This window comes from Carettochelys insculpta, chromosome 11 (genome assembly GCF_033958435.1).
Source record: "Carettochelys insculpta isolate YL-2023 chromosome 11, ASM3395843v1, whole genome shotgun sequence".
NCBI classification, from domain to species: Eukaryota; Metazoa; Chordata; order Testudines; family Carettochelyidae; genus Carettochelys; species Carettochelys insculpta.
The window spans coordinates 28,185,373-28,213,347 of NC_134147.1; the positions used below are offsets into that span (position 1 = coordinate 28,185,373).

Sequence of the window (27,975 nt, forward strand, 5' to 3'; positions counted from 1 at the left end):
GGTTCCCCAAGAGAGCATGCTGAGTGTATATGTGTGCTCTGGCATGCCAAACATGCTTGCTGCCTGCGGACAAATGGCTGTTTTAGAAACGTAATGATACAGCACAGGAGAAAATAAAGCTATAGAAGTTACATGGCTACTTTCATTACAAGAATGCTTAGGGTATCTCTACGTCTGGCTGTGCCCACTGACTCGGTCTGTGGCTGTGGGGCTATAAAACTGCAGAGTGGATATTTGGAGTCTGAGCTCTGGGACTCCTCTGGGAGCTCAGACATCGTGGCATTTTCTAGTCCTGCAGCCCAATCCCTGTGAGCCTCTCAGGAGACATGGGCCAACTGTGGTGCTTTATCACACTCCGGACGTACCCACAATGGGCATGAAGAAACTCGGTATCTCAGCTAGGGGTGGAAATAATGTCAAACAATCTGCAATTAATACCAAATAGACTTCCTCGTGACAGAATTCACTGTCCCTGCACACACACTGCTCTGGGCAAGTGGATGGAAGGAGGAAAGAGGTGATGGACTAGCTCCAGCTACCTTCAACTTCACTAATATCCACTTGGAGTTGTGTTCAGTCTCAGGTAATGGGAGATGGCAAAAGTGGCACAAAATCAACTTTGTCCTGCACCAAAGTTCAGCCAGACCTGAAAATTGTAGAGGCAGAGAGGCCTGAGCTGAGAAACTCAGATCTGATTTGCCCCAGGGTCTGGCAGAGAATTTGGTTCAGAATCGTCTTGGACTCCAGTATCTGGTATTTCTTTTCTCTTAATTTTCTCCCTGAGGACATTAGCGCAAAGAAGAAATCATCCAGCAACCCATTTGCTCTTGCAACATGGAAAGCTGGAAGGGACCTTGAGAGGGCATTGAGTCCAGCCCCCTGCACTCACAGCAGGGCCTATTACCATCCTTGACACGTTTTTTTAATAGTAACAGAAAGAAAGCAGTCAAGTAGCACTTTAAAGACTAACAAAATAATTAGGTAATGAGCTTTCATGGGACAGACCCACTTCTTCAGACCATAGCCATACCAGAACAGACTCAATATTTTCTGGGTCACTATAGGGGCTCATTTGCATACTTGGCTTAATCTAATTCTTGACTCCCCCACCCGCCTTCTGCCCCTCTACTCTCTGATTTGCTCACCTTGATAATTTTTTTTCTAATCAACCTTGATTACTGTTTTTGTTTCTCTGTGCCTTAGATATTGAGTTGTTCTGGTATGGCCATGGTCTGAAGAAGTGGGTCTGTCCCACAAAATTTCACCTAATAAATTATCTTGTTAGTCTTTGAAGTGCTACTTGACAGCTTTTTTTGTTTTGATGTTTTTTTAAATTTTTATTTTATTTTTTTAAAGATGTAACCTGTGCCAGAGCCTTGAAAGGTCCCTTCAAGGACTGACCTCAAAACCCTGGGTTTACAAGGCCGGTATGCTAATCACTGAGCTAGCCAGCTGGAAGACGCTATGGCTATGTCTACACTAGAAGCATCTGTTGACAGAAGTTACCGTCAACAGAAAAATCTCGACAGAACATCTATCGACAGATTGCATCTATACACAACTTGTTCTGTCAACAGAGAACTGCCAGACTGCACTGCCCTCTGATGTCAGAAAGCAGAAAGGCAGCTCTGCAAACAAGGCTGCCCAGGAACCAGTTTACTCAGTCGGCAGACGTGTCTACACAGCACTTCTGTTGACAGTACCCTGCCGACAGATTGTTATGCCTCAAATTTTTGAGGGATAATACTGTTGAGGCAATGCAGAGCTCTGTTGAGACTCTGTCGACAGAATGACCCAAACTTTGAAATGGCCATTCAGATGGCCATTTTGACGTTTACTAATGAAGCGCTGAAATGCATATTCAGCGCTTCATTAGAATGCGGGCGGCAGCGGTGCTTCAAAATTGATGCGGCTCACCGCTGCGCGGCTCGTCCCAACGGGGCTCCTTTTCAAAAGGACCCTGCCTACTTCGAAGTCCCATTATTCCTGTGAGCAGATGGGAATAAGGGGACTTCGAAGTAGACAGGGTCCTTTCAAAAAGGAGCCCCGTCGGGGCGAGCAGCGTCAATTTCGAAGCGCCGCGGCCGCCCGCATGCTAATGAAGCACTGAATATGCATTTCAGCGCTTCATTAGTAAACTTCAAAATGGCCATTTGAATGGCCATTTCGAAGTTTGGGGCTAGTGTAGACGTAGCCAAGAAGTCCTGTGGCACCTTATAGACTAACAGATACTTGGGAGCATAAGCTTTCATGGGCAAAGACCTGCTTCATCACTCATGCATCTGACGAAGTGGGTCTTTGCCCACAAAAGCTTATGCTCCAAAATATCTGTTAGTCTGTAAGGTGCCACAGGACTTCTTGTTGTTTTTGATGATATCTACTAACACAGCTACCTCTCTGATGCATAAAACTCTCCAGTGTAGACACAGCCTATGTGGTATCACAGCATCTCCATGGTAACCATTTGTGATGTCAGCAGTCAGACAGAGGCTTATGACTCCAGGTGGGAAGAGCTGGATCAGACAAATTGTCCTTGTCAAATATCCAGTATGCATGGCAATATATGAAATAGAGATACCCCAGTTCATGGTCTGGATCCAGGAGGGGGCTGCTGCTCTTCCCCATGGGCATTGTGCATCCTTTTTTTTATTTGGGTTAATTTCTTAGAGTCACATTCCACAAATACATGGCATGACAGGCACCTGCCTGTCAACCCTAGAGAGAGCGTCTTTAGCTGCAGTGTTCTTACTTGTCTGCCTCAGGCCTGCTCTGTGTTGGAGAGGCCTGTGAACGTTCATGCTCAATGGTAACATAGACTGAGGGCAGCGCTACGTATACCTGAGGCTTAAGTCAACCAAGCTACATTGCTCAGGGGCGTGAAAAGTCCACATCTGTGAGCGACACAGTTAAGACGACCTAAGCCTCAGTGTACACAGTGCCAGGTCACTGGAAGCCGCCACCTGTCAGGGAGGTGGATTTACCAGTGATGGATGAACCATTCCTGCTGTTACTGCAGCTGTGCCTCTGTCGTCTTCTACTGTAGATGTATCCAGGGACCTACCGATTCAGCTGACACAAACAGCCAAGAGATGGTAACTGCTTCAATCACTTCCAGCTCAGGGCCAGACTGCAGCGCAGACATTGAGGTAGCCTGTTTTTTACCAACCCTCAGAGCCACCCCACCCCCTGTTCTTTCTCTTTCCTTGCTTTTGTTTATTTTTGGCAGCCTCTAATGACATTCAGGTATCCAAAGAATTGTACGGTGGGGTGATGGGGGAACTTCCTTGTGATCTTTTCTCTCGAAGATTTGGAACATTTTAGTAAAATGGATTAAGGACTTGGGCACAAAAGCATCCTGTTTCCCTCTGATGGGAGCTTTAATCTTCTCTCTGGGCCTCTGACAAAGGCTTTTCTTAAAGAAAACTTGGGAGCACAAAAGGAGAAATAAAAGAAGCGAGTCTGGATCCAGAGAGGTACGAGATGTTGAAAGACACTCATGAATTGGAGCCACTTGGGTGTTAATTGTCTTCTCTTTTCCAAAGGCCAGTTTTCCTCTTTCCTTGCCAATTTCAGATCAATGGCAGAAGGTGGTGAGCTGGGATGAGGAAGGAAAAGACTTTGATAAGAAAATCGTAGTGGCAAAAAAGATATTGAACGCAAAGCTCAGTCGATGAGCCACTTGATACAACAATTAAAAGGTGAAACTTTCTCTTTTCCTTTCAAAGACAGACACCTCTGCTTTGCTGCAGGAAAATCTTTCTCCTGATACCTGCACCCAATCTTCTCCTGAATCTATTCAATTTTTTAAAAAAAGGATGTGACCTATATAACTGACCCACTTTCACACTGCCAAGTACGTGGTATAAAACGAGCACATATTTAAAAGGATGCATACAGCATTTTGGCTACAAGATTTTTGTTAGGAAAATAAAGTAGGGATTTACAAAGCATACTGTTTAGGAAATAGTTCCATAAATGCTTTAAGAAAAATGGAAATCTTTCCTGCAGCGTTGGAAACTTATAGTTGGTTTGTACTCTGCAATTTTGAATCTGGCTGGCCGCCGCCACTATGGACAATTCAAACTAAGATCCTGATCCTGCGTCAGCTTATGCATGCAGTACTCCTTGTTCATAAAAACAATCCCACACAGACGAATTGAACTAGTCCAGGAGTAAAGTTAAGCACCCCTGCTGCACAGTTCAGGCCCAGGGGTGAGCAGTAAAATGCAGAGTGGTGTCAGTCTTTTGCCTATATTTACATGTTGTCTCATCTGGCTGCTTAAAAATGTCTCTGAGAGGTATCATTGTGTATGGCTTTTGCCTGTCCTCTTCCACAGGCAATGTATGTGCCATGAAAGTCACTAAGCCAGCAGCACAACCACAGACATCACAGCAACATGAGCCATCAAGTGTCCTGCTGGATTTCTGATGCTTGCACTTAAGTTTCTACATGCTGCCTAGAGCTAATAATGATTACAGGAGCTCCCTATTTGCTGTCTTGCAGGTGCACATGCAGCCAAACCGGAAATACATATACGATCCCCTCCCTCGGAAAGGATGGAGGTTTAGATAAAAGGTGTTCCACTTCTAAACTGCCTTTGCTTTTGCAAAATCAGATTTACCATGCCGTTTTGATCATCCCCACTGAGAGCTGAAGCTTATCTATCTATCTATCTATCTATCGATCTGTCTATCCTTTTGCACTCATACCACACCGTGACCATTGATTTGGCTGGCTGGGTGGAAGGTCCGAGGAGCTTGAGGATTAAACTGCCTTCCTTGTTTCCCTTTGTTTTTTTCCCAACTGTGTTATATTTAAACACCTCCCACAAAGGAACAAGGATTGTCCATGCCTCTGCTTCCCTCGTTCCTCTGTGAGAAAGAGAGAGAAAAACCCCTGCAGGTTTAACAGAGAAGCTATGAAAGAGGAAGCCAGAACACAGAGGTGAGTGTTGGGAACAGAACAGCCACCAGCTGGCTGGACACGCTGCTCATACACTTCTTGGCATTCACTGTCCTTCAGTGACTGCTGTGGGCCCCCTAATGTCCTTTCTTTTGCAGCTCATGGAGGCTATCAGGTGTGAGGCTTGCTTTTCTTGTACATGCTGTGCAGCGGGGCTGTCCAGATTTTAACCAACTGAGAGCTAGCATGGCACAGACCCAGTGCTAGCATCTATGCAGCATAAGAATGTGGAGGGGGCTGTATCTTTGGATACGGACAGCTTGCTGAGCTTGCTGCCCCCAAGAGGCAGGGCTCCATCTTTACTCACGTGGGGCAGATGGAGCACTTCAGGGCTTGGATTCCTCACCATATGACACTTGTTCTCTCAGAACATAAGCTCCTTGGGGCTCAGGGTTTTGCCTTTGCATTTATTTGCACAGCCCCTAACTCGACAGAGCCCAGGTCCTTAATTGTCTGCATTGTAAAGAGGAAGCAATAATATTGCAGTCCCTGCAGAGTGCCCTTCTGTACTGAAATTATGGTAACAAGCAAGTGTGAAAAATTGGGTCAGAGTGTGGGGGCTCCAGTACTATGCCCCATATTCCTCATAGAAATACTATTGTAATGTGATGTCGGCATACCTCAGATGTGGTTTACGCAAGAGACATCAAGTACGAGATCATTGGACAGGTTGTGATTTACTGAATATGCTCATCCTAGTTGCATGCATGCATCATTTCTGTATACAGGATAGTAGGACTATTGACTATGTATCAGTTATAAAAGTGTTTGCAGCTGGGGAATGCCCACCAGACAAAATGTGGTGGGGCTGGGTAGCCAATGAACCATTAGAGAGAACAATAGGACTTTGAAGATACTAATCTCCCACCTTCCTGAGAAGACTCCTGGGATGCTACAGACAAGCTGTGACTCCTAGCAGCTTCCTAATTGCAGGGTCATGTGATCATGTCATCCAGGACTAGACTCGGTATTTTTCACTAGTGGGAGGATGGGGGCATGAAGATACACACACATCTCCTAGAACTAGAAGGGACTTTGGGAGGTCATCTAGTCCAGTGCCCTGCCCTCTTGGCAGGGCCAAGCCCTGTCCCTGATATCTATTTGCCCCAATCCCTAAATGGCCTCCTCAAGGATTAAATTTACAACCCTGTGTTTAGCAGGCCAATGCTCAAACCACTGAGCTATCCCTCCCCCCAAAGTGACTTAAATTTCTTACAGGTCCTATATAGGATCCCAATACCCTGAGATGGGCCCAGGCACAGAGTACTCTGATATGACAGTACCTATAAGAATTTTCGGTGCAGGATGGAGTGCAGGGGGCCAGCGCAGTGGGTTGGGGGGGTGTGGGGAGCTCAGGGTAGGGGGTTGGGTTGCAGAGTTGAGTGCAGAAGTGAGGGCAGGGGGTTGGGAACTGTGGGGGGCTCAGGGCATGGGGTGGGGGGAGCAGGAATCAAGGTGGGAGGTGTGCAGCTGTGTGGGGCTCAGGGCAGGTATTGGGGGAACGCAGAGCTGGGAGAGTGGCCACTGTGCTTCCTGGTTGCCAGATCCCCAGAACTGGTCAGGATGTGATGACTGTGCTGCCCGGCTGCCAGGGCTGGCCAGGGGTTGGGTTGGGGGCAGTGGCTGCAGCACCCAACTGCCTGAGCAGTTGGGCTGGATCTGGGGTGCGCTGTGGCCATGCCATGCTGGGGCTCTGGGTGCCAACTTAGGCCCACCATGGCTGGATCTTACCCTCCCAGCCATCCAGCACTGAAGGTCTTAGGGGTGGGTGATTTGGACTCCTGTGAGGGAGGGGGCCAAAATGGGAGGGTTGGGCCACCAGTGCCCAGCACCAGCACAGGATCCTTACCCATGCTTGGTGGCCAGCAGCATCTACAGCCCCACGCCAGGCCTGCCACTCTCTTACCAGTGTGCTGCACTGGGGCACCCTCTCATACCTTCTTCACCTTTCAGTGCAGATCAAACTAGGAAACAAAGACTTCCCACATGACATAAATCCTATTCAAGGCTGGAGAATGAGATGACCAAGGTGGGCTTTTTTCCTGCGCTGGAACCCTGCCCAAGATGACTGCTCTGAATACCTAAGGCTGAGCTGGGGATGAATGGACTGAACCTAGCCTGGAAAAGGTGTCTGGCCTGTGGAAGAAATGCTTAAAACAACATATAGGGTGAGCAATTACTATTTGTAGCCGGTTCCTTTAGTTTGCATGTTTTCGTTTATTTACTCAGTAATCTCCTTTGATCTGTTTGCTACCCATTGCATTTATTTAAAAATCCATCTTTATATTTAATAAATTTATTTTTGTTTCCTCCAAGCCCCACCTGTATAATTCAGAACGTAGGTGGGAGCAGGGGCAGAAGAAAGAGGTAAGGGGAGAGAAGCTGTTCATGTCTTCCTTCTCATGGAGGGGGAGAGTGAATTTTAATGAGCTTATGCTGGTCAGGTCTCTGTTCAGCATAAAGACAATGATTTTCAGGGTTTGCACCACTGAGTGGGTGTACACTGGAGTGCTGGACATTTCCTTAGCTGAACGCTTTTCCATGCGGTACTGACTTCAGTGCCTCTGTCTGTGGCTTGGTGTGTCCCTAGCCATGTGTACTAAAGGAGGCTGGAGGGCCTGGCTTGGCAGGGCAGATTAAGGGAACCTTGCCCGGCAGAGCAGGTGGGCTTAGTGAACCCCAGTGTATCAGATGGCACCCAGGGTGAGGGGATAACCCACTACAGGGTAACAGGCACTTTTATAAGAAAAAGTTCCAAATCTCAGGACTATCCCTATGCTATCAGGATATCTAATCACCCTAACAGGAATCCATGCTGCTGCAGTCCATCTGGGGGACCTTCTTCCTCCTTCCCCCTGCAGCAATGTTCCCTCTAATTTTTTTCCATTCATGTGTGGAACAAATTTTGTCACATGCATCCAGGCTGGTGCATTTTGTTACTGCACCACCAGTAGAAACACATACTGCCCACTGTGGGTGCTGTGGGCACTAGGCTAATCAGCTGGGCGGCATGTGAATCTCTCCTGAGTGGCTGCCCAAGCACTCAGCTTTCAGAAAATGCTGCCCTGTAGTACAGCTTTTCCTATCAAAAGCCCTGGGCCAGTTTCCTTCCACCTTGAAGAGCACTAAAACACTATAATGGGCAGCATCAATTTTTGCTGGGTGCCTTGGTGATGGCTTTATGAAGCAATCCAGAGTTCCGTTTATAACAAACCCTCCACCTCTCACTAAATCAGAGCTCCTCTTATCAACACAAAGGCACAGTTCAGCAAATATCTCGGCCCACGCCCTTGCCTCACCCATCTCCAGCTCCTCCTCTACTCCAGCCCTGTCAGTCTGATTTGGGGGAATTTCTACTCTTCTCTGATTTGTGCACAGAGCAAGACCAGGAGCTTTGGGATTTTTTTTTTTTGTTTTGTTTCACACACATTTTATGTTGACAAACAGCAATGTATTGTCTATAGAAAAGTATTAACTGCTTACATCTGTTTTCTCAAAGACTGCACATGAATGTTAAAAGGGATTTATCCCTGCAATGGCTTTGGGCAGTTGAGAAATCCATTATATGCTGTCATCTCACACTGTGGTAATGTGAAAAACTGGGAGTCCCTTCACTATTTATTAACAATACAACAATCTCCACCTTAAATACAATTGTTTTTCTTCTGCATGTGGTCACATTTATAAAAAATTCTGCTGGTTTCTTTATTCCCTTGTTTTGTTTATATCGTTATTAGGATTATGATTTACATCAATAAATGAATTTCATGAAGGTAAAAGATGCTTGGTTAATTACATCAATTAATGTCAGTGCATTCTGTGCTCTCTCCCAAACATACCTGCATATGAATCTTTTACACCAGGGGTGGCCAACCAGTTAGAGAATAAGAGCCAAAATAGGTGTGGACAGAGTGCAAAGAGCCACATATTATACCTATATGTCTACTTATTTAAATATATCATATGTGGCTCAATGCCCTCTCCCAGCCCCCTGTTCTAACCCAATCCTCTGCCCTGCCCCCAGAGGCAGGCGCCCCCAGCACCCCACTCTAACCCAGTCCTCCACCCCTCCCCAGAGCCAGGCACCCCCAGTCCCCTGCTCTAATTCAATCCTCTGCCCCTCCCCCAGAACCAGGCACCCTAGGACCCCCACTCCCATCCTCACACTAACCCATACCTGTGTTACACTGGCACTGCCGCCACCACTACTGCAGCCACACGCTTCTCTCTCCAGGCGTGGGGGCACGTGTGCAGAGCAGCGGTAAATACTCCCGGCGCACAGCTCCGAGCCGGAGCTGCATTTCCCTGAGCAGAGCGCTGCATGCGGGGTTGGCCACCCCTCTCATACACAGTGGTAACACATTTATTTGGGCAGCATTGACAGCACTCCCAGCCCTGCAGGGTACAAGGGAGCTGAGCACTCTGGTTCTCAGTCTGCCCGGCACCCCAGCCCAGCCAGGCCTGGAGATCAAATGACTCTCTCTTCACTGCTGGATGAGGTCTGGTGCCAATTCCTGCACTAAGCGCTTCCCCCAGGTTGCCCCCGCAGGGCGTCCTGGAAGGCTGACCTGTCTGGCTGCCTTATGGCTCCATGGCCAAAGTACTTCCTTGTGCCCTTGTTGAGATGGCTGCCAAGGGTACTACTTGGGACAGTGACTCCAATGACACACCTCCACCGGACCGAGAGCAGCTTCTCATCTCACACTGGTTACTGAACAGCCACCAGAGGGTGACAACGGGCAACTGATATTGACCCACCATCTGTGTGACCCAGTGTCCTAGAGGTGAAAGGCTCCACGCTCATTACAGAGCCCCTGAGCCAGTCTGTTCTCCTACACCTTCATCAGTGGTATCTGAAGGGAGTTGACTATGTTAGCAACGTAACGGCTGGCAGGAATGCCTGCCGCCCAGTGGTCACTGGAAGCTGTGAGCATGTGTGGCTGCTCAGGAGCAATTCAAATGCTGGCCAGCTGATTAGCAGCATGCCCACAACTAGGTTGTGTGTTTCTGTTTGGTGGTGTACATCTGCACATGCATTCTTGCACATAAAATTTATTCCTCACATGGATAGAAAAGATTAGAGGGAACATTGCTGCCACCTCCTGCTATTTGCCCCTGGACACAAACAGGCCCTAGTGGACCAGATCTATGATCCACTTGTGACAAAGGCATGCTGGGAAATTAGCCATTTAGAAGGTGTTGTGCCATACAGGACAGGGGCACAGACAGCTACTGTACTGTAGCTGGTGTTTGATGTGTGAGCTGAATACTTGGGTGGCTGCCCAGCAGAAATTCAGCTAGCACCCAGCTGATTAGCAGCGTGCCCATAGCACGCCTTTGTACTGCTGGTGCACTTCAGCACATGCCTTGGTGCACTTAACAAAATTTATTCCACACATGGATGGAAAAAAATTAGAGGGAACTTTTGCCCTGGGTAGGAGTCTGCAGACCTGATGCACAGAAGCCAGCACCAGGTAGGCATGCTCCCAGCTGCAGGACAGGAGAGCAGAAGGGTTGGTGGGCAAGTAGCATGTTCTCATTGGCACAGATGTGACATCTTGTGCATCCATAGGAAATGAGGAGCTGTGAGCCTGAGGGTGTCCAGCATCCCTGGAGGCCTCAGCAGCGGCAGGGCACTACTGCACGCTTGGCCTCAGAACATATAGAATGTGTGCACAGGCGTGTCTGTGCATGTCTAAACGTGTATGCCTGTGGATGTGCGTGCACATATGCTGGTGTGCGTGTGTGGGGTGAACAGGAGTGCACAGCACATATGTACATGAGTTACTGCATGTATATGTGGCCGTGCAGACATAGGGGTGCACGTGTGTTTAAGCCGCAGTCCGCACTTTTGCAGCCCTTTCCTACTCTCTCTCAATTCGCAGCCCCCTAGTCCTGCACTTGTGACATTACGATCATCTCCATGGCAACCGATTATGGTGATATAAATAAGTCCTCATGACATCACATTGGAGAAGGAGGGAGAGAGAGAGAGAGACATCACAACGGACAAAGCAATTGTTAAAAGGCAGCCGATCACAGATAATTCTCACTCTCCACAAAGGCAGGAAGCAATGAGCTTAAATTACCTGCAAATAAACAGGGCTTTGTTTAAAGTTCCTTATTTTGTAATAATAATAATTGATACGAGGAGTGTGTGGCAAATCGCAGAAATTCCCCTGCTGTGAACTCTTTGCGGTCTGCATGGTCCGAGGCTGCAAACTGAACCCATCAGAAACTTTTATTACTAGTTGCACAGAGTTCAGCCTGTTAGAGCCAATGGGGACACATTGATTTTTTTTGTAGCGTTTTTATTTATTAAAATGTTCTGGATATGGATTAACTTCCTGGGTGTCCCATTGATTGTGGTGTCACCTGCTTTCCAAGGGGACTGCGGGTGCTTTGATAGATGGATGATAAGGGTGGTGGTAAGTTTTTCCACAGCTTCTGCCATCATCTCTGTGTATTTTGCTGAGAGGCCTTTTTGAGACCTGCCACGATGCTGCTGTGCATTAAATAACCCCAGATACCCCAATGCATCCTTAAGATTGCGCCTTACGGGATGCCCCCGCTCACTTTGTGCTAGAAGCACATCAGTATCACAATAGACTGTTCCACGTCAGCCCCCATCAATAATAAATCCTGTGCTGGAAGTCATTGCCCCCCTGCAGCTCCCTTTTAGTGTGGTCCTCAGCCTCTGATATGGGACACCTCTGCTCTTCAATCTGCTGTGTGTTTGAGGAGGGAGGCCATTATAAGTGACCAAGCTAAACCGCTCCCTCTGCCCCATCTGTCCCTTCCACGCTCAGACTGCTGATGGGTTCCAGGCTGAATCAATACGTCGCACCTCATGGCTTTATTAAACACATCTATTCTCCTCAGATGTCTGCGTGGAATGAAAGCCTCCTGTTCTATGTGGAAAACCTGGGATGGATTTCTCCTGGGCTGCCCCCAGCTTGGATGGCTGCAAAATCCCAGGCCAGGCTTTGAGTGGCTATGCCTTCTGCTGCCCACAGATAACTCGCCCTCCATTGGCCCACTCCTGCAATGTAGGAGCCCAGTCAGAAGCAAGGGATGTTTCCATTGCTAGACTGTATGTACCTATCTGATATAACTTCAGTCTTGGCCCGTGAGCAACCGGGCAACCCAACTGGCTGCACTCGTTTCCGAGAGCTGCAGCCACAGCTGAACAGCAAGAAGCTATTTAGGCAGAGGCAGCACTGCAGTAACTCTCTGATTTGAAGACGTCTCCTCTCCACACAGAGTGCACTGATTAGGAATATAAATACAGTTAATCCTCTGTGCTAATCCCCTCGGCTTTGATCGTCCTCCCTCAGGATCACCTCTGCACCGGTGATGAAAGCGATAGCCATGGGGGAGAGGAGAGGAGCCACCGGCCTTCTCGGGATACCATTGGACATGCTGGGACTAAATTGACAGGCCTGAAGATTAGGGGGCTGGGGGACCTCCAGAGAAACAGCATTAAATCATCCCTTTTGTTCATTCTGTTGACAAAACTAAAACCAGCCTGGCTGGCCCAGCTGTCTGCTGACAGTCTCACTATGCGGCTGCTGGCAGGGAGGCTTAAAATCAAGGCCCCCAAGCTGACCTCCTCTAGGGCATCTGCTCCACAGCCAGCTGGAGCCACTGGCAGGACCTATTCAGGGTTCACTGGAGGTGCTGGGAGTGTGGTGCTGGGGGGTGAGAGAGTCCATCTTTTCACTTAGTTCTATGGGTGCTGCATCAACCCTTGCATCCAGGGGTGTGCTTTTGTTTCCATCTTATTGCCTTGTTTATTGCGGCTTCTGGAGCCAATGTAGACACATTACATTTCCTGGGCTAATGGGGGCTGGACCCTCTGAAGGAGGCAAAGGCTGCCAGGTTGATCATGGGGCATGTATTCTAATAAGTTTCCTTGTCAGCCAGTGTTGGGTTCCAGAAGCATTCTGGGCACTTCAGGGTCTGCGCCACTAAGTTGGTTTTGTGTTCCATGCACTGAGCTGCTAGGCCTCTGCTTCCAAGGCCCTTGCACTCTGGCAGTGTGCACAGCTCCTTCTCAGAACCAGTTCCTGCACAAAGGAACCTAGGGAGGGTTGGCTCTTAAAATGTTCAGGGGCAAGGACCTGGGAATCCCTGGTGGTGGACTTGGTCCAGTTCCTTGAAGGGACTTCTTGTCACCACAATGACCTACTTTGAGGTCCAACTGAGGCTGGCTAGCTCAGTTGGTTAGTGTCTGGTGCCACTAATACCCAGGTTGTGGGTTCAAGCCCCCTGCTGGCCATTGGAAGATGTTGCCTGGGGGAGGGATAGCTCAGTGGTTTGAGCATTGGCTTACTAAACCTAGAGTTGTGAGCTCAATCCTTGAGGAAGCCACTTAGGGATTGGGGCAAATAGATGCCAGTGATGGTGCTTAGCACTGCCGAGAGGGCAGGGGACTGGACTAGATGACTTCCTGAGCCCTCTTCCAGCTCTAGGAGATGTATATCCCTGCCTTTGGCTTTCAACTGACAGGTGCATCTCTTTGTGGGGAGGAATGTCCTGCCCTTCCCCCCCCAGTAGTGAAGGCTTGGGGGTTAAGGAGAAATAACTGGCTCCTAAAACTTTGCAAGGCTTCTGAGGGATAGGGACTGGGGAAAAACAGAATCTCCAGCCATACAGTAACAGCATTCCTCACTGATCTCTCAGCTACATAGCCCACATTCCTGAGAAACAGTTGAGGTGTTCATGTTCACTGGCATTCCACAAGCTGGTCTTTTTTTCAGAGGCAGCCATCTTGTGCTCCAGAATCTAACTTTTCCTTTGGGAATGAAAAGCCAGCCTCTACCCTTTCTATCAGAAGAAGAAATGTGACATGAGTGTAACCAGAGGAATGAGGCATACCTGAGTCTGCAGAGCACCTGAAACAGCGGCTGTGAAAGCAATGCAAGTTACCCTGGTTGCATGGCTGGCATGGTGCCTGTGAAGTCGAGTGATGATCAGTTACATGTCAGCATTATGAACGGTTTTTGATACCAGTCAGCGGTGAAAGCATGGTGGTTCGCCCAGGTGCACTGCTCTGGGAAGAGCTGGCTGGGGTTGTCTGCTGCAAGAGGTGCAGCATGCGCCCAGACGGGCTCCTGGGGCTTTCTGGCAGGTGAAAGGGCTGGTAGGAGCATACCCCACACTGGTGTGGTACTGCCCCAGCCCTGCCTTTTAGCAAGCATGGGTGACTCACTTCTCTGCCCCCTCCCTGGACCAGCCAGGTGGGAGAGGAACACAGAGATTCAGTGAGCTTTCCTCTTGCTCCCGGATGACAGGAGAGGAGGAGCAAGCAAGAAGCGTGCCCGTCCCCCTCCTGCACTTCTCTCCACACGCAGGCCCTTTTCATGAGTGTCTCACACCCCAACCTCCTGCCCGAAGCCCCGTGCCCTAATTCCTGCAACCCACACACACATACATCAACCCTCTGCCCGGAGCTGCCCCGTGGCCCAAGTCCTGACTCCTGCACCCTTCTTTACCCCCCCACCAACCCTCTGCCATTAGCCCCTCCTCACACCACCTGCATTCCACCACACATGCAGAGGTACTGTCATATCACACCTCACCCAACTCTCTGCCATGAACGTGCCGAGGCGGTAAGTGGAGCGGGGGAATTCAACTGTTCCTGTAAGAAATGTGTGTTACTTTCGCCCCCAATGCCGATCAACACAGTCCAGGAAAAGGAGGCAGGCTCATGTGACAGAGATAGGCACTAAATCTCTTGTGTGGAGTAGCTCATTTTGACCTCTGGCCTGGGTGGAGCGTGGGGTGTCAGCAGAGTTTGAGAAAGCACCAGCGATTTTTTTTCAGTCTGAGCCCGGAAGCTAACAAGACGGAAGAGAGAACTCCAGGGGGGCCCCAGCACCCCATAAAGGGGGACACCAATTAGGAGGAGCCCTGTGGAGTTTTTGAGACATAGGGGCATAGGCTGCAGGTAATATAGGCCTGGCAAGCCATTGGCTTCCCAAAACTGCCTACACTCCCTAGCTTCCTGGGAAGTCTGCTCCTTGGCCACCCAGGAAGGTTGCGTGGCATGGCAGCCCTCCAGGTACTCAGGAAAGATCGGGCTGGTGTTAGATGGGGCTTCCTCCATGCAGGGGAAGGGAGAGTTGCTGAAGGGGGGGCGCCTCAGGCAGAAGGGGTGGGACTGGGGCTTGCCTTCCCCAGCTGGGCCTTTGCCCACTGCCTGTGTATAGGAGGAATTAATTCCGAGAGCATGGCTTAATAGTTTCAACATCTGCACCTTCTGCTGTCATGGTTTTTCGTGTCTTAAGCAAGTGTTGCTTGGTTTGTGGGTGAATCCTGGAAGAGTGCCACCGTTTCCCCCTTGATTTCTCTGGAGCAGCCATTGGCTAGTACTGAGCATTGTCATTTGTCCACAATATAGATACAGGACCCATGACTCCAAGTGTGGACTCCTCTGCTTGGTCCTGACCAGGGGCCTTAGCCTTGCATGTAAGAAAGCATGCTAGAGTTCAGAAGGAAGGTTCAGTCTTCAGGTCCCACGCAGTCCAGGGACTGTCTGGAGAGACTGCAAGATGGCCAAGCTGTAATGCTTTGCGTGTTACTGATACATTTCCACTGAAAACTGGGCTAAGAGCCACTAACTATTCTCACGTTGGACACCAATCTGCCATCAAACAGTGACAACTTTCAGGCACAAACAGCCTGGACTAGATTTAAGCCAGTGAAGCTGTATATAGATGTAGCAGCCTGGGGTATTTCTCCTTCTCCCTCTTGCACATTGCATTTCTAATACAGTTTGAACCTCTCTAATCTGGCACCCTTGGGATCTGACCGGTGACGAACAAGAGAATTAGCTGGACTGCAGGAGGTTAATATTGTCTCGCAGCATTACTAACACGTCCACTGGTTACATGTCTCTTAGAGACCTTTAGGAGTAACTTACAGCTAAATAACAGCACAGAACCCTGAGAACCAGGACTGGTGGCTGGAAACAAACATTATGGGGCCCACACCCATGATAAATGGTCATCCGGCTAACTAAAATCGTGCTGTATTACAGATGTTGCTGGAAGAGAGAGTTCTGGGGTAGGGTGCTTCAACCTGTATATTCAGCACTGCAGTAATGAAGCATTGGTTGAGATCTGCCAAGCCTTCACATTCCTGGCTGTTGCTTCCTCTGAGGGAATCTCTTCCCTTCCTCTCCTCTTCTAGGCTAGTTTCTTCTTTGCTGTTCTTTTGTCTCCCTTTCCACTGGCAACAAGCTGGCAGTGGCTGCAGGAAAAGGGCAAACTGGCTTGGACTCATTGTAAGTGAGTGTGAGAGCTTGCAAGAGCAGCACAAAGTTCTGGGCAGGGCAGAAAGGTCTTTTCTCCCCAGCAGGTGGTTGGAGATAAAGAGCGCAGAATCTGCCTGGACCTTCGATAATTAAACTCTCAGCTGCTGCAGAGCTGGCTGCCAGAAAAATGCTGTTTGCCTTGAATTAGTGTGGAGCCAAAGTGACATCCAATGGCTGGTTAAGCTCATCAAACTGGCTGTACTCCTTGGCTGTGCCAGGGGATGCAGTCCAGGTAGCTGTTTGCCACTGGAAAGGTGAGCAGGAACTCAAGGCATGGATTGCTCTGCTGAATTTATCACATCTGCAGTTCAGGTAGTTTTAGACTCCCTGATGTCATATTACTCCTTACTCCAGGACAGCTCCCAGATATGCATTGTATGGCAAAGGTGTAATAAGACAGATATTGCATGTCAAACAGACACAGCCAACTCAAATTCAGCCCCAAATTTTGGACTGGCATGAATGAGCTATTGCAAACCTGACACTTATTCTCGTGGACAAAACCTTCCAGTGGAACCAGTTGCCGTTTAACTGAATAATCATTCCCCAGCCGTGTCTGCTACCGAGCCAGTGGCAGTGACAACCGAAGAGCCACCGCGACGCTAAAGGCAAGTGAAGCATTGATTTTCATCGTCTGCGCTGAGAGAAGCGGAAAACGCAAACACAAGGCTGAGAGACTGAGGAGGAAATGGCATTTTAAAAACTCTTTCCTTTTGAATGCTGAAGGTGCTCCTGGAGTCGTATGCAGGGATACGTAGGTGATCTTCAAGGGCCACGGCTCCCTTAAATAAGTTCCATATTGTTCAAAACCCATAGTTCTGCTGATCGCTAGGGGGCACACTGCTCGCTATGTATCTAAGGAAGGTCCATGAGCTCCACAGGATGGCACTGTGAAGACAGTAGAGGTGAAGGAAGGGATGAGTCGAGCACCAGAAGGGACACCTAGACCTGTGCTGCAGGGGCCTTCCATATACAGATAATGATAATGGGTGGACTTGTGCCTGGCAATGTAGCCACACAGAGGATGGTGGGGAGGAAGTAAGGAGACTCCCTATCTTTGTGACTTCGCGATGCTTTTGCAGGCCTGCCCATGGGGGCCAGGGAGGGGCCAAAGGGGGCAGTTAGCTTCTGGGGCTGCGCTATTCAGAAGGGCCCGGGGCTTCCAAGTGACACCAGTGCTGTTGGCAGGTGATGCATTCTGGGCTGTGCTAAGGAATGGGGGTAGGGGACAGGGGACATGGCGCGGTGAGGTCACAGCTGCACAAAGGGCTGGCTGCCCCAGCCCTGACTCTTCTCTATAGGCCCTGCCACCTCTGGGAGCACACAGTCCCTCCTCTTTCCACGCTCCTTGGCCCTCCTGTGCATTTGCATTGAACCAGAGCAGTAAGGGACTGTGCCCCCGCATGCCCTGTAAACCTGCATGCCTGAAGTGCTGTGTGGTTGTGGCTCATGGCCCTGATACCCACAGCCAGCCTGTGTCACCCACACACCTAGGTGTGGTTAACTGTCCCATGTAGTGGTACCTAGACCACAGCACAGAGAAGGAACACGTCCTCTACAGCCTAAGCTGAAAGCCAGTTGGCCATTGGCTCAAGCTGTGGAGGTGTCTGCACTAAGCTCAAGAGGTTCCAGATTTGAGCCTGCCGGAGGGCACTTACACCTGTAATTGTGCAGATTGCATCCAGGCTCTCACCAGCCTTGGTTGGTCACAACACCTTCCTCATCCAAAATTTTCCCCAAACCTTTTGCCCTGTAGTGTCCAGCCCTCTCCCTGAATCCTTACAGATGATAAGTTTGTGGCTCCCTTAAAGAGATGGTACCTTGCTGCGTTTTTATCTTCACTGGGGTTAACGAGCACCCTATTGTAGTCAAAGCAAGGAACCAGTTCATAATAATGTGAACAATAAAACAGAATAGTAACAGCGAGGAAGCCGTGCCAGTCTATACACTATCAAAACAAAAAGCAGTCAAGTAGCACTTTAAAGACTAGCAAAATAGTTTATTAGGTGAACTTTCGTGGGACAGACCCACTTCTTCAGACCATAGCCAGACCAGAACAATACTGAGTCTGTTCTAGTCTGGCTATGGTCTGAAGAAGTGGGTCTGTTCCAGGAAAGCTCACCTAATAAACTATTTTGCTAGTCTTTAAAGTGCTACTTGACTGCTTTTTTTGTTTCAATAAAACAGAGTATCAGAGAGGTGTCTGTATTCTAGCAAAACAAACCAGCCATCACGTAGCACTTTAAAGACTAACATAATGATTTATTAGGTGATGATCTGAAGAAGTAAGTCTGTCCCATAAAAGCTCATCACTAATCATTTTGTTAGTCTTTGAAGTGCTACATAACTGCTGCTTTTTTTAAATTTTTTTAATAAGACAGAGGTGTAAGTGATACTGAGCCTGAGCCTGGATTTAACAAATTAGAGCCTCTTTTTCGAAGAAGTGTTTCTTGACACTTTTTTTCCCCGGCAGAGCTGACCAGACTGTGTGTGGGGGACCCTGCACAGAGCTCAAAGTGCTTTGTTACTTTGTCTGCTCTGGTGAAGGGTGTCTTATGCCTTCCCAAAGCTTTCTGACCTGCTTCCAGAGGCGGGAAGCCCCCCAGAGGTACAGGCTCCATCCCCTGTTGGGATTGTTAAGTAGTTATCTTTCCTCACTTGCTCTCCTGATGACTTTGTTTACCTTGCATATACATTTACTTTTCTTTGTTGTGGGTCATGTCTTGCCTAATTTATGTCACACATGGCTGTTGCTAGAGGGGTGCAGGACCCAGGGCAACCCCCAGCTGCAGGTCTGATCTTGGTCCCACCTCCCATCCATTTCTATCCTGCTGCTGCTCCACTCCCTCCCCAAGCCCTGTCCCCTCAACCTCTCCTTGTCCCATTCTGCTCCCTTGTCCAAAGCCCCTTCCCCCTGAGCCACGCGAGCCAGGGGATTACCAGGGGCCCTGGCATGGGGCAGCAGCAGGGATTGGTCCTCCCCTCCCACACTCACTGCACTGGCGGGAGCTGGAGTGACCCAGCAGCTTGTTCCGCCCCCGCCCCCACCGCTGCCCTCTCCCAGCCCCCTGTGCTCTGCTTCACTGCAGCTGTGGAAGTGGCGCCCCTTGGGGCCAGGCCTGGGGCACTCTGCTTCCTGCTGCCAGGTGAAGCGGAAGGCAGCGGGCTGGGCGAGGGTGGTGGGGTGGGGTGTGGGAGGCGGAGTGGAGCAGGCTGCCAGGTCACTCTGGCTCCCAACACTGCAGTGAGTGTGTATGTGGGGTAATCCTAGCTGCTCCCCCTTGCCAGGCCCGCAAGGTAATCCCCCATCAACCCTGGACCCCACGGATCCCATCCACAGGACATTTGAGGTGGCTGCCATGGAGGCCCGAACTGTCCTGTGAACAGGACATCTCTGACATCACAGACTCATTCAATCAGGTGGACTCATGTTCCTGGGGCTGGCGTAAATTTTAGGCACTGCTTGCCAAATACATTTTAGGGACTTACTTCTAGTTCCTATCTTTGAATTCCTTTGTGGGTTTACACAGGAATATTGATCATCCACAAGCTATTAGTCTTCCAGTGACACCTTATATGTCACCTTTATCATGACAATGGTGTGTTAAGTCAGAGAATCATAGAATTCTAGGGCTGGAAGGGACCTCAGGAGGTCATCTAGTCCAGCCCCCTGCCTGAAGCAGGATCAACCTCATCTAAATCATCCCAGCCATGACTATGTCAAACTGGGACTTAAAAACCTCTGGGGATGGCGATTCCACAGGCTCTTGGGAACACATTCCAGTCCTTCACCACCCTCCTGGTGAAATAGTTTTTCCTAATACCTAATCTACACCTCTCCTTCTGTAACTTGAGACCATTGCTCCTTGGTCTGCCATCTGTCACCACTGAGCACAGTCTCTCTCCATCCTCTTTAGAGCCCCCTTTCAGAAAGTTGAAGACTGCTTTCAAATCACCCCTCAATCTTCTCTTATGCAAACTAAATAAGCCCAAATCTCTCAGCCTCTCCTCATAGGTCATGTGCTCCAGAACCCTAATAATTTTTGTTGCCCTCCGCTGAACCTTCTCCAATGCATCCACATCCTTTTTATACTGGGGAGCCCAGAACTGGACACAATAGTCCATATAAGGTCTGACAAGAGCCGAGTAGAGAGGAATAATAACTTTCCTAGGTCTGCTGGAAATGCTTCTCCTAATGCATCCCAATATGTCATCAGCCTTCTTGACTACAAGGGCACGCTGTTGACTCATATCCAGTTTTTCATCCGCTGTAATTCCCAGGTCCTTTTCTGCTGCACTGCTACTTAGCCAGTAGGCCCCCGGCCTGTAACAGTGCTTGGGAGTCTTCCATCCCAAGTGCAGGACTCTGCACATGTCCTTGTTGAGCCTCATCACGTTTCTTTTGGCTCAATCCTCCAATTTGTCTAGGTCACTCTGGAACCTATCCCTACCCTCCAATGTACCTACCTCACCCACTGCTATAGTATCATCTGCAAACTTGCTGAGGGTGCAATCCATTCACTCATCCAGATCATTAATAAAGATGTTGAACAGTACTGACCCTAGAACTGATCCTTGGGGCACTCCACTTGAAAGCAACCACCAACCAGACAATGAGCCATCAACCACTACCCGTCGGGCTCGTCAATCAAGCCAGTTCTCTATCCATCCTACAGTCCATGTAACCAGTTCATACTTCCTTAACTTATGGGCAAGAATATTGTGGGAGACTGTATCAAAAGCTTTGCTAAAGTCAAGGTGCACCACATCCATTGACTTCCCCATGTGCACAGAGCCAGTTACCTCATCATAGAAGCCAATCAGATTGGTCAGGCATGACTTGCCCTTGGTGAATCCATGTTGACTATTCTTGATCATTTTCCCCTCTTCCAAATGCTCCAAAATGGATTCCTTGAGGATTCCCTCCATGACTTTTCTGGGGACTGAGGTGAGGCTGACCGGTCTATAGTTCCCTGGATTGCCCGTCTTTCCTTTTTGAAAGATTGGCACTACATTTGCCTTTTTCCAATCATCTGGGACCTCTCCTGATCTCCACGAGTTTTCAACGATAACAGCCAAAGGCTCTGCAATGATATCTGCCAATTCCCTCAGTACCCTGGCATGCATTAAATCTGGACCCATGGATTTGTGTGCGTCTAGCTTTCCTGAATAGCTCTGGCTGCCCACCTCCTTCCCATATTGCATTGTCTAGTGCCATAGTCAACATAATGAGCACGTCAGGCCTGACAAGAGATGCTGACACAAGAGTGAACCACTGTGGGACTCTGTGTCGCAGACTCCTATGAATGAAGCCACAAAGTCACAGGTTGTGTCAACACTTGCAGTCCTCTTTTGAAAGAGGCAGCTAAACGAGGGAAATCAAAAATGCAAATAAGGCACTGATTTACTTACCTGGTGCCTCATTTACATATTCTACTTTTGAATGATCTTCTTTCGAAAGAAGGAAAGCATTGTAGATGTGGTCTTTTGCAAATAAACCCCATCTTTGACAGAACGCTTCTTCCTGAAACAAGATAGGAAGAAGAGGTCTTTCGAAGATGGGGTTTACTTCCGAAAGATCCTCATCTGCACTGCTTTTTTTCTTTCAAAATAAGCTCTTTCGAAAGCAGAAGATGCAAATGAGGTTCCTGATATGTAAATCAGCGCCTTATTTGCATTTTTGAGTTCCTCTCATTTGCATGCCTCTTTTGAAAGAGGAATGCAAGTGTAGACACAGCCTGTACAGAGTCTGCGCTCTGGGGAGCAAAGTGGGGGGCAAGCAATGTGGGCAGGGGGATGTAGTGCCATGTGTGCTCTCACTCAGCATGGCTCGTAGAGGTGCTGGCTGGCCCTGCGAAAGAGTGGAGCTTGGCTCCTCCTTCAAAGGGGCGTCACAAATGACTTTCTGCTCAGTGAACAACAAGAAGTCCTGTGGCACCTTATAGACGAACAGATATTTTGGAGCATAAGCTTTCGCGGGCAAAGACCCGCTTCATCAGGTGCATCTGATGAAGCGGGTTTTTGCCCGCGAAAGCTTATGCTCCAAAATATCTGTTAGTCTATAAGGTGCCACAGGACTTCTTGTTGTTCTCAAAGCTACCAACTAACATGGCTACCTCTCTGATACTTTCTGCTCAGTGCAGCTGAGGAGCCTCTCCAAGCTTCTGCCTCTCTGAGGCTGAATGTTTCCCAGTGCCCCCTCTTCCCCAAGGTGGTGCAGCACTCCACCATCCCTGGCTCAGGGCAGAGAAAGGCCTGCACAGTTATGATGGTTTCAATAGTTGATTTAAAATGAGGCCAGCTGATGGGGTGTGGGGGAACAGGGCAGTTGTCCTAAGGCCTGGCAATTCAAAGGGGCCCAGGGCTCCTGCCTGCTGCAGCAGCTGGTGCCCTGGACTCTTTAAATCACTGCTGCATTGTATGCTCTGCGTGGCTCTTAAGACTGTGTTCATGACCTAGCACTGGATTCTGGGTGGCACTGATGGCTAGATGCCCTGGCACTACCTCTTTTACCCAAGGCCCCGCCCCTTTGCCCAAAGCCCCACCCCTTCTGGAGACGAGGAGTCAGGTCCTTCAAATCTTGCCCAGGAGCCTGCGGAAGCTGTCATACCCCCTGTGAATGGTTCATTACAGAAGGAGCCAATAGGAGAGCAGTGAGGTTGCATGGGACACAGGAAGAGGGTAGCTGTTTCAGGAAGGACCACTATGCAGAGCCACGGGTGGGAGGAAGAGAAAATTATTCTGAGCCTTGTCTGGAGTTGCCTGAGCATAGAGTGAGAGTGGGTGGGTCACAGAAGGGGGGGCCAGCTCAGCTGTAAGTGGGTGTGGAACCCTGAAGAGTCTTGGAAGTTAGGAAGAGGAGTGTGGATCTGACATGGAAAGAGAAAGAAATCTGTGTTGCCTGAGGGGTACAGATCAGCTCTGTGGTTCCTGAGTGTAAACAAACAGGTGCTAAATAATCAGCTTGCATTTAAATATTTAATATAAATAAATCAGCCCAAAGTATACATGTGGAATACATGCGTCGGGTTTGGGGGCTGCAAATCTCTCCCTTCCCATGGATGCACTCACAGACCCCCTTTAGGGACTGGCCAAGCGCAGATCAGATATTGTGGTACATTTAAAAAAAATATGGCCCCCAACTTGCATCTGAAAACGACAACATCAATATATTTCCATGCGTTAAAAAGAATAATTTGCTTCCTCTTTTCTGTTTGCTGACATGCCACACGAAGATGAAACAGTTTGCTTTCTCGAGAGCTTTCCCCTCTGCCTTGTATGCACAGTACATTGATTTCCAGGGTGACACTAAATGCTGGTCTGAGCACCTTCATTACCTATGGCACAATTGTTCCTGAGTGCTGGGCTGCGCAGACGGGTGTGTTATGACAGGGTTTGTGACTCCCAGCCTCCTGGTTTTTCTGTTTCATTTTCAAGAAAGAAAAAAAAATCACATAAGCATTTGCTTTCACACAAAGCAGCGGTGTGTGATTGAACATCCCTATTTAGATCTGCAGATCACAACTTGGCTTCCCAAAGCCATGTCTTAATGGTGCTAATAGGTTTGCCCCTTACTCAGATTGATCAGTGGGGCATTCACTGGGAGGGTCAGATGGGAAGTAATTTCTTTGATTCTCGTTGTTGTTGTCAACACCAGAAAAGAACCTGACACCTTTCAGAGGGCCACTTGGCCACAGGTAAGGCATGCGGCAGTGTGTGGAAGTGCCAATTAGAGCTGATTATACGGTTACCCTGGCTGACCTGCCTTTGCATTAGGATGTGGAGCAGAGCCTTCTCTATTCATGTAGCATGGACAGTTTGTTGGTCTCACTATCTGATACTAGAAGCTCACTTAGCTTAGGGGTCTGGACTGGAGCACTCCTAAGCTAAGGGGCTTTCACAAGAAGCCCCTTGACCACTGAATGCCAACAGAAATGCACTCTAAAGAAGCCGCCGCACTGGAGGGGACCTGTCCACCATCTTGGTGAATATGCTGATTCCAGCGGCAGCCAGCACCAACTGCTGAGAGGAAGAGGCCCTGACTCAGCACGAGCCATTGTAAATAACCTTCCTGGATGGGCACCTTCCTTCGAACTCCTGCCAATAATTTTTTTCTTTAAATCATGTCTAAAGAGACTGCAGATATTCTCATTATTCAAATAAGTATCCAGTGCTTAGTATGCTCATTACGGTAGAGCTCCTTACGGTTGACCTCGTAAGTCAATGGTTCTATGCTGGTTGACACCAATTCAGGATCTGGCCCTTAAGTACTCTTCTGTTGTGCTGTGGCATTCATGTACCTTTAAGGTCTTCTCCCAGCATGCTTGTGTGAGCTAACTGACTTTGTACCTGCCACTCCACAGGCAAAGTGTCTGGGTATAACAGACCCAGAAACCTCCCAGCTGGGTCCGTGGACTGACAACAAAGAGGATAGAGCACTGTAGCTATTTCTGATAGATCTTTCAAGAGCAACAGCTGGGTTAAAGCCTACACTCTCCTGAGGCACTGCCTGGCTGTGGAGAGCTTAAAGAGAGAGTCCTCTCTCTTGTCTTCCTGTCAATCTTCTCCCAAGCATATGGCAGTTTTATTCTTTGGAGGTGGAAAAACCAAATGATTTTGGGCTGGAGAAAATGCCAAACAAGATAAAGCAGAAAGAATAACCAGAAACTACCAACCTTCTGCTGGTCCGTTCCCTTGGAAACCATCGCTTCACCATTATGACATTCAAAGGCAACTTCTAAACTGATCACAAAACCTAATGAGGTGCTATTCAGACTGGGTCAGAAGAAACTAGAACACATCTGGTTTCCTTTTACTTCCAGGGAATAGAAACAAGCACAGTTGAGTTAGGTGTTAAGCTGCCACCATGCCTCTAGGGGCTTCTTCCTACAGTGAGTTCTTCATGGTTCTTGGGGGAAAGGGGCAGAATGCCAAGAATATGCCACCCTAATGAGGCATCTTCTGTGTCATCATGGATGGGGGAAGATCAGGGTGGGTGAATCAATCCATCTTTTTTTTTTTGGTGGGGATGATGCAGCAGGAGCACAAATAACACAATCGAGAGGCTGCAGAAGCAGTAGGCTTGGGTTCTGCTTCTTCTCATGACACAGAGACCCCGTGTTTACCTCTTAGGTTCACCTAACTCTAGCACAACTGTATTCCAGTCTGTGGCCTTCTGCAGTTCAGGGCTCAGTCTTTGAAACTAAAGGTTGTCCTTTGGTCTCTACAGCCACGTTTACAGGACAGTTACTGCATGACTGGGGGAACTCCACTTTGCTCCTTGCCCCCACTTTTTGTGATGGGAGAATCACAGAAACTTCAAGTCTGGCACTAGAGGCATGAACAGGTGGGAAACCCACACAAAACCAGCATGGCTTTGGGTATCATTACAAACGCAGACCTCCAGAGCTCTGCTCAGATTCCCTGAGTTTCATTCTTATCCACCAGCCTTTGGAGTGACTCTGGGTGATTTATGGTTTCAAGTCAAAAACATATACCATTCCTGGTTTCCTGAGTCCATGACAGCGTCTCTCTACATTTGTCACTTGAGTTTGCAACCTGTGAATTTGTCCAGCTTCCTGACACTTGCCTGACAATGAGCTGTTGGTTATAGTCAAAATTTCTTTGCTTTATTTATGCCTGGCCAGTAGGTTATGACAATTACTCGTTGATTCATGAGTGTTTGTTGAAACACTTGGTCTTTGGAAAAATGTTCACTGAATCTAAGGCTTCATAAATATTTACACAAATGCCTACTTGGGCCAGACAGGCTGTTTTATTTGCTATGTGGTATTTCTTATTCTCAGTGATCAGGCTTTGGGTATCATTGGGTCTCTAACCACGGGCCAACCTCTGGCTGCAAAGTCTGTCTAAATGTGGCACACTTCTACAACCCCCATTACTGCAGAAGATGAGTTTCCCACACTCGTCAACACATTTATCTTCACAACACACCTGTGGGATAGGGAACTGCTGCGATTCCCATTTTACAGATGGGGAATCAAGGCATGGAGAAGTTAAATGCTTTACCTAGGGTCTCACAGGAAATCTGTTACAAGTCCTGGACTAGTACCTAATTCCAGGGCCCTCCTTCTTTTTTGTTCCTATGCCTGGAAGATTCAGTTCCTGAAGGATGTCCCCCTGCACAGAGAGCTCATCATGTGGTATAAAACCACCTTCATGGCTCCTCTGCCACCTGCCTGCCCAGCTGCTGGCACAGGGGCATGGCCAGGGTGCCCTGACAATGCCAAGAACAGCATTTTGGGGCCATTGGCAACTGGTGCTGCCTGCCCTGGGTACTGGCCACCAGCAGAGTAACCACATGATTGGGAGACCACCAAAGGAACCTTGGTTTCACCCACAGCTGGGCCAAGTGCACGTTGATCTCAACCAAAGACCTCACTTTCTATGTCCTAGGTGGCCAAACACACATTACAAAGAAAAAATGGTGAATAACTGGTGGGACTAGCTGGCTGAACATGATTTGTGCAGAGACTTTGGAAAATTCTCCTGGGCAGCAGACTTGCTGGAAAGCAGGATTGGTGTAAGAACAACTCCAAATGGGGGAAATCTGCAATACAATGTACCTATGAAGAACACTTCAACCCATTCTGTTTTGCCTTCATGAGGTGGGTGCATTAATGAGCAGAGATCATGAATCAGAAGTAAACTGGGCTTTGCTGCCTCCACTCGTATGGCTGAGATGATCTTTATAGCAAACAAAAAACAATACAAAGCAAACACGGGGCTGGGCAGGACACAGAAAATAATTCCCCTCTCCAGCCCTGGTGTCTGAGATGTCATCTGGAGCCAAAATCTTAGCCTGTTTCTCTTGAAGGAGAATGGCAGGCTGTGTATCTTTATCACACTCTCTTTCATGCTTCAGCAAGCTCTCTGCCTTTCTACAGCAGCAGCAATATCAGAGATGCCAACCTGTCTGAGAGGAAACTGTGCTGGTGCCTCGGCTGAGTCAGGGAAGACCCCTTGGGTGTTTTTCCAGAGTTGTCAGTTGGTTTTCCTCCCTACCCTGGCTTGAGCTGAGACATTCCATAGCCTGTGCCTTTTGGCTGCTGAAAGGTCACTGGCTTTGTGTGTGGCAGATTTATCTGGTTCATCAGCTTGTCTACTTTATAATGGGCTTTACTCTTTTAGCTGTTTCTGGCAACCCCTGGCAAGGTCTTGAGCCAGGAAGGAAAAATTGCTTTCAAAAGTGGAGAAACAGTGTCACATCACAGGAAAGGGGAAGGAGACACAGCACAACTCAGGGGAGGTGGAATAGAGGGAGTCTAGCCACTGGGGGCCACAGTTAGATGAATTGGGAAGGAATTTTCCCCCAGGTCAGATGGGCAGTGAACCTGTGAGGTTTTCACCTTCCAGTGCAGCATGGGGTGTGGGTGTGTGACGGTATGAACTCAGTCCCAAGGCCCCCTGCTGGAGGCCTTGTGGTCCTGCCACATCCTGCCCCAGAGAGGTGTTGCCCAGATGTCTGCCCAGCTGCTTAGTGTGGCTCTTTGAGAAGCAGCCAATCAGGACCCAGGAAGCTATATAAGCAGAGCTGCTTCGCCAGAGCAAGTTCAGTTCTTTGCTGGAGCTGAGCAAGAGGTGCTCTGCACAGGTTGCTGGGCCTCCATTGGGACAAGGCCCTGAAGTAAGAGTAAATAAGGTTCTGGGGCCAGGGGGAAGTGGCCCAGGG

General features: G+C 48.8%; 1 long non-coding RNA gene across 3 annotated transcripts in view; it reads left to right on the forward strand.

Annotated features, from left to right (window-relative positions):
- Positions 1-27,975, forward strand: part of LOC142019333 (uncharacterized) — a 117,671-nt gene that overhangs the window by 24,406 nt on the left and 65,290 nt on the right. For 2 of the 3 annotated variants that reach the window (XR_012647037.1, XR_012647036.1), the window contains exon 3: positions 6,917-7,131. This is a non-coding gene — a long non-coding RNA (uncharacterized LOC142019333). Of the gene's footprint in view, positions 1-6,916; positions 8,719-27,975 lie in introns of those variants that run through there. The other variant, XR_012647035.1, reaches the window with a different exon arrangement.